Raw genomic sequence first — 7,512 nt, 5'->3', positions numbered from 1 at the left:
CTATCCTTCCTTCCTTCCTTTCTTCTTTCCTTCCTACCGCCCTCCCTTCCTTCTTTCTTTCCTTTCCTCCTTTCTTTACTCTCTATCTCCTTACCTTCTAACCTACAGAACCTACCCACCCACCTAACTCCCTCCCTCCCTCCTTCCTGTACCTCCATAACACGTTGAGTACTTGTTATGGAAAGGTCCACCGCCTCCCATCAACTCCTCCATTTCCTCCCCAGCATTCCTCCATTTCCCTTCCATCACTCTTCCCTCCCCCACTCCTTCCCTTCCTCTTCCTACCAAACCCATCCGTTCTCCCTCCCTATTAACTTCGTCCTCCTCCTTCCTCCTTCCCTCTCTCCCTCCTTCTCTCTATCTCTTTCCCATCACATATTTCACTGCTCCTCCATTTCGCCCATCCCATCATTTTCTTACATGGTCCCTCTCTCGTCAGTTTCCTCCTCCCCTTCCTCCTCCTCCTCCTCCTCTTCTTTATCTCTATCTTATTACCTCTCATCTTTACTAACATTCAATTACTCTCACCTCCTAATTTTTTCACTTATATGTTAATAGCTTATCTTCTTTCTTTTTTGACACATCATTTTGAGTTTTTCTTTACTAAACTATCTTTCTCATAAGCTTTTAAGTCTTTAACGTGATCTTTGTCTTTCTTTTTTTCTTTCTCGTTCGGGTTTTTTTTTCTTCCCTTCTTTTTTTTTCTTTCTTTATTCTTTCTCTTCTTATCTTTGTTTTTCTTTTTCGTTCGTTCTTTCTTGTTTGCTTGTTTGTTTGCTTGATTGCCACACCACGTTGAAAACACCGCTTCTCGTCCGATCAGCGAAGTTAAGCGACGTTGGGTCTGGATAGTACTTGGATGGGTGACCGCCTGGGAACACCAGATGCTGTTGGCATCAGTCAGTCAGCGCCCTGCCCTCACTCCGAGAGGTCAAACCGCACGCGCTCCCACTTCCGTGACCTCTCTCGCTTGCGATTCCACCCTCGTGTGCTGTACTGAACTGTACTGTAAATCTTGCTGTGCTGTGTGCCGTGTGCTATTTCGCGTCGTGCTGCGTACTGCTTATTGTCAACCGAGTTAGCTGCCTGCAGAGGTGTGCTGTTTGCTGTGCGACCACGTGCTTCGCTGGACAGGATTAAGTGTTGCCCTTATTTTTACTACCTCTCTCTGCCTGTATCTACCCTCTCGCCGTAGCGCCCTGTAAAACATATATACACATATACACAAAACACAGTGTTACACTCTTTCCGCCACATTCTTTATATATTTCCAGATTCCACTCCGACGCCACTCCCTACGCAGGTGTTCAGACTTACCTGACCTGACTTGACCAGATTATTCCCCAGAGACACAGTAATCCTCATCACCTGCGTCTCTCCCTCTCGTCCCTCGCGTTTCGCTCCTCCTTTTCTCTCGCCTCCCCTCTCCATTTCCCCCCCACTTGCCCTCTCTGTCTCTCCTTCCTCCTCCCTATCTCGCTCCCACCCTCTCTCTCTCTCACCCCCTCCGTCGCCCTCTTCCTCCCTCCATCCCTATCTCCCTCCTACGCCTTCCCATCTCTCTCTCTCTCTCTCTCTCTCTCTCTCTCTCTCTCTCTCTCTCTCTCTCTCTCTCTCTCTCTCTCTCTCTCTCTCTCTCTCTCTCTCTCTCTCTCTCTCTCTCTCTCTCTCTCTCTCTCTCTCACTTATTCTCGCTTATTCACGCACGCGTCCCTCTGCCCTGAAAAAAAAAAAAGCAAAGCAAATATATAGATAAACACTACTCACTTGCTCTCTCCTCCTTACCAAGATGGCGCTAAAGAAATGTTCGACTTGCACAGGAAACTTCTCTGGTCATTTCTTCTCAGGACGATCGACCGTCTGCAAGATCTGCCTGTTGACACAGCAGATGGAAACGAGACTCCTTCAACAGGACGAAAGGCTGACGGCTGGCGAGAAGAAGATCACCGAACTAACAAGTACTGTTGATACCTTGCAGGAGTTTATCCAGGCCAACATCGTCGCCCCTCCTGCAACGGACGCCTCATCACCCTCCTCACCTGCACTCGATGCCCAGCCACCTTCCGAAGAAGGCACGTCACAGGGAACCGGTAGAGCTGACGCTGAATGCTTCACCCCCGTGAGGAGGAGCCAGACCCGCCCCTAGAGCCATTTATCCTACTCATTGCTACAACAGATTTGCCATACTGGAGGAGGAGGACGAGGAACAGAGCACCTTCTTGGTCGGTGACTCTATGATTCGCCATCAGGTGATTGAATTCTGTGGCAGAGTCCCCGTCGTAGGCGTAACTACTGTTATCCTGGAGCTGGTGTTGACGACATCACAGCTGCCCTGGACGAGGTCTCCGCTGTGGCCTCTAATGACTCACTCTTTGTTCTCCACACAGGTACAAACGACGTCACCACGACCCGGTCTGAGGAACTGCTGGACAAGTACCGTAGGCTCATCCAGCAGTATAATTCTAAATCCCATAATAGTATGATTTCAGGAATTCTACCACGGACATGGGATGAGGGCGACTTCTACAGTAAGGCCTTCAGCCTCAACAACCGCCTGCAGACTCTCTGCGGAGAGCTTGACGTCGAATTCTTTAACGCCTGGAACGATTTCTACGGCCAGAGTAGACTTTTCCAAAGGGACGGCATACACCTGTCCCCATCAGGGCAGCCAGATTTGGAAGGCTCCTCAACAACGCCGTACGTAACGCCCGAACAACAAAAACGACTCTCAGCCACGTCCTTCCATCCCGCCCGTGTAAATAGACACCTCACACCGCAACAGACTCGTAACATTGAACCCTCCAGTACCTCTATTACCAAGCTTCAAGATAACCTAAGAGTCCTTAGTTTCAATGCGCGTAGCCTAAGAAACAAGTTTGATGAACTGCGATGTCTTGCTCTGACAGAAAACTTTGACGTAATTGCTATAACCGAAACATTTATCGACACCACTAATATTGATTTAAGTTCCGAATACAACATAGATGGCTACAGATTCTTCAACAATGATCGTGTAAACCGTAGAGGGGGTGGTGTCGCCCTTTTGTCAAAAGCTACTTGCAACCTACTGACAAAACACCAAGAAACAGTAACGTTGAACATTTGTGCGTGCGAGTAAACATTGCAAAGTCAATTTAAATATATCTGTCACTTACAGGCCTCCGGGGCAATCACTTGATGGCGATCTTGAAATGTACAGCATCTTAAGGCAGTCACTTAATAACAGCGACTCACTGATACTAGGAGACTTTAACCTCCCCATATCGACTGGGCGACACTGTCGGGTACAGAAGGTGAGTCCCATATAATGATCAATTTCTAGAGGAAAATTATCTAAGCCAAATGGTTTCTGAACCAACTCGACAAAATAACATACTTGACCTTGTTATAGCGACCCAAGATAACCTAGTCAGTAATGTCACGGTAGGAGAACACCTCGGTTCCTGCGACCATAAACTAGTGCGCGTTGACATTAGAGCTCAAACATCGGTGACTGAAAATAAAGTTAAGGTGCCCAATTTCAAAAGAGCCAACTTCGTAGAAATCCGACGAAAACTAATAGATATGCAACTATCAGATGACGGCAATGCAGAGGACGCCTGGCTAAACTTTAAAATCACTTACTCACTCAGCAGGACACATTTGTACCCTTGTGCGAGAAGCGAATTAACACTAATAAAAGTCCACCGTGGTTTAATAGCGAGATTAAACACTCAGTCATGGAGAGAAAATTGTCTTACAGGTTAAAGAAAGACCAAAGCACGCCCGAAAACATTAGACTTTACAATGATGCAAGGCGACGAGTAAAAAGATTAGTGCATCAGGCAAAGCGTAGATATGAAGAAAATATTGCAGCCAACTGTAAAAATAATCCGAAATCCTTCTTCAGTTACATAAACAACAGAAAGGCGATCAGAAGTGGAATTGGACCTTTAACAAACAGCGACGGTGCACTAGTGACTGACAGCCAACACGTTGCAAACCTATTAAATAATTACTTTTCCTCGGTGTTTAATAATAACAGTCCTCCCCCCACCACCACCAACACCAGTACTAATGTAAATCCCGAGCATGCATTGTCTAACTTTGAAATAAAACCCGATGAAGTCCTTAAAGCCCTCAAATCACTTAAAACAAATAAAAGTCCTGGACCTGATAAAGTATATCCAACTCTGCTGAAAGAAACAAAGAGCGAAATACTCTCCTCCCTCACAACCGTATTCAATATGTCCTTGCGACAAGGCATTGTCCCTTCAGATTGGAAAAAGGCTAACGTGACACCGATTTTTAAGAAAGGAGACAAAAAAGTACCAGGTAATTACAGGCCCATTAGTCTAACTTCGGTTGTAGGTAAGCTACTTGAGGGCATAATTAGAGACAAAATTGTGAGTTACCTTGAAAGCCACTCATTAATTGGGGACTCACAACATGGCTTCCGAAACAAAAGATCCTGCCTATCAAATCTATTAACCTTTTATAACGACCTCTTCACTGTTTATGACGTAACCAGATCACTGGACGTAGTCTATCTTGATTTCCAGAAAGCGTTTGATAAGGCCCCGCATCATAAATTACTTTACAAATTAAAGCAAATAGGTATTGACGGTCAGGTAAACCAATGGATCGCGAATTGGTTGAGCAACAGAAAACAAAGAGTAGTGATTGACGGATTTAACTCAGAGTGGGCGCCTGTCACTAGTGGCGTCCCTCAGGGCTCGGTTCTTGGCCCAGTGCTCTTCATTATTTACATCAACGACGTGGATGTTGGACTCAATAACCGCATTAGTAAATTTGCAGACGACACAAAGATTGGTAACTCGGTTCTCACTGACGAAGACAGGCAAAGCCTCAAAGAGGATTTGCACAAAATTTCAGCTTGGTCGGATAGATGGGAGATGCCCTTTAACGTAGACAAGTGCCAGGTCCTTCAAGTTGGAACGAGGAATAAGAAGTTTGATTACGAAATGCGCGGCGTTAAACTCAAAAGCGTTCAATGCGTCAAGGACTTGGGGGTCAAAATCGCGTCAAACCTCAAATTCTCACAGCAATGCATCGATGCAGCAAATAAAGCGAACAAAATGTTGGGCTTCATTAAAAGAAGCTTTTTATTTAAGAATAAAGATGTAATACTCCCGCTCTACAACAGTTTAGTCAGACCCCACTTGGAATATGCGGTACAGTTTTGGTCTCCCCACCATGCAAAGGATATTGCTAAATTAGAAGGTGTTCAGCGTCGGGCAACGAAAATGATCCCTTCCTTGCGCAACAAATCCTACGAAGAAAGGCTTTCTACCCTTAACATGTTCTCTCTTGAGAAACGTCGCCTCCGAGGAAAACTGATCGAATGTTTTAAAATACTTAATGGTTTCACGAATGTAGACAGATCAACATTGTTTATGATCGATGACACTTTGCGCACGAGGAACAATGGCGTAAAACTCAGATGCAGACAAGTAAATTCAGACTGCACCAAATTTTTCTTCACCAACGATGTAGTGCGAGAATGGAATAAGCTCCCATCATCAGTGGTCCAGTGTAACACGATTGACTCCTTCAAAAATAAGCTCGACCGTCACTTCCTTCAACTTAATATCAACTAGAGTAGAAATGCAACGTTTTGGAGTCTTCTGATTAATGTAAAATCACTTAGGTTTAAGGACAGACCACCAAGTCTGGACCATGGGGTCTGTGTGGTCTGATTTTCTATGTAAATCTATGTAAATCTTTCTTTCTCTGTCATTGTCTGTTTGTCTGTCCGTCTATTTGTGCTTCTGTCTGTCTGTCTTTCCTTCTTTTTTTCTTTTATCTCTATTTATTTATTTATTCTCTCCCTACCTTGTTCTTTAGTGCTTTCTTGCTCTCTTTCTTCCTCTCTATCCCCGTCTTTCTGTTTGTCTGACTGTCTGATTGTCTGTCCGTCTGTCTGTCTGTCTGTCTGTCTGTCTGTCTGTCTGTCTGTCTGTCTGTCTGTCTCTCTGTCTGTCTGTCTGTCTGTCTCTCATCTCCTTCGCACATACTAATCCCGCCATCAGCCTCCGAGGAAATGCCTCAAGGCCCCAAGATCAATGGGTACTAATCTCAAGACCATCACTAAGGGGCTTCCGCGAATAATGGCGCAATGAACGGTTTATGGGGCAGGTGATGGGAGGAAGGGGGATGCTGAAGGGGGAGTGGGAGTGGAGGAAGATGAAAAAAAGAGGAGTAAGAATAGAGGAGGGGAGATAAGTGATGGGGTGATGTATTGATAGTATTAGGTAAAGGCGCCACAGCCCATCTCGAAAGTCTTAAAAAAATGGAAATGGGGAAAAGCGGTATGGACTTATGGAAGGAGAACCCAAACCTTCACAAAAGCCTTTGGGTAAAGGTGCGTGTTCTAAAAAAAAAATAACCACGCGTGGTGGACCTGGTCTCACATGCGTGGGCTACTGGCTAACTAAGCGTTCCATCGCTAACCTAGCTTAACACCGCTAACCGGATCGTTGGCAACGCTGCTCACATCGCGATGGCGTCGCCATGTAAACACATCGCGCGTATGTATAATATGCCTTTTCACTACCTTTACCACTTTTTCATTACTTTTAAGTTTTTCCGCCTTCATATTATGGTTAAGGGACATGTATTTCGTCCTTTAAGTACAAAATGGAGGCGTAATATCGTATTTTGGAGGCGGGGTAACAAAGTATCCCAGTCCTCCCAGTGACGCCAGGCGGCCGCAAAAAACTCACTAACTTTTCAAAAATCGCTAGCAGCGATTCTACCAATTGCGAGGCATATATATGGGGTTCAAAATGCATAGAATCATGAGATCTAACGCATGGTTAGGGTGAGAAGTACCGCAGTGAGATGGGCAACTCTCTGGACATTTACTCCCTTCCCTTCCCTTCCCTTCACTCCCATTCCCTTCCCTTCCCTTCCATTCCCTTCACTCCCATTCCCTTCCCTTCACTCCCATTCCCTTCCCTTCCTTCCTTCCTTCACTCCCATTCCTTCACTCCCATTGCCTTCACTCCCATTCCTTCCTTCCCTTCCTTCCTTCACTCCCATTCCTTCCTTCCCTTCACTCCCATTCCCTTCCTTCCTTCACTCCCATTCCATTCCCTTCCTTCCTTCCCTTCCTTCCTTCCTTTCTTTTCCCCTTCTTTCCTTTCCCTTCCTTTCCTTCCCTTTCCCTTCCTTCCCTTCCCTTCACTCCCATTCCTTCACTCCCATTCCTTCACTCCCATTCCTTCACTCCCATTGCCTTCCTCCCATTCCTTCCCTTCCTTCCTTCCTTCACTCCCATTCCTTCCTTCCTTCTCCCATTCCTTCCCTTCCTTCACTCCCATTCCTTCCCTCCCTCTCCTTCCTTACCTTTCCTTCCCTTCCTTCACTCCCATTCCTTCCTTCCTTCCTTCCTTCCTTCCTTCCTTCATCCCATTCCTTCTATTACCAATGAATGAAAGAGGAAGGAAAGGAAATCTGGAAGGAAAGAAAAAAGAGAAATGAAAATAGAAAAGACGAAGAAAGGAGGTA

At 45.6% G+C, this 7,512-nt stretch overlaps 1 non-coding gene across 1 annotated transcript; it reads left to right on the top strand.

Annotated features, from left to right (window-relative positions):
* Positions 1-777: 777 nt before the first annotated feature.
* LOC126992365 (5S ribosomal RNA) lies at positions 778-896 on the top strand. Its single transcript, XR_007746503.1, has one exon. It is a non-coding gene; the product is annotated as a 5S ribosomal RNA (ribosomal RNA).
* Positions 897-7,512: the final 6,616 nt, after the last annotated feature.

Source organism: Eriocheir sinensis, unplaced genomic scaffold (genome assembly GCF_024679095.1).
Source record: "Eriocheir sinensis breed Jianghai 21 unplaced genomic scaffold, ASM2467909v1 Scaffold45, whole genome shotgun sequence".
NCBI lineage: Eukaryota > Metazoa > Arthropoda > Malacostraca > Decapoda > Varunidae > Eriocheir > Eriocheir sinensis.
The sequence above is the reverse complement of the archived record's forward strand: the minus strand, read 5'-3'. Positions and strand labels throughout refer to the sequence as shown.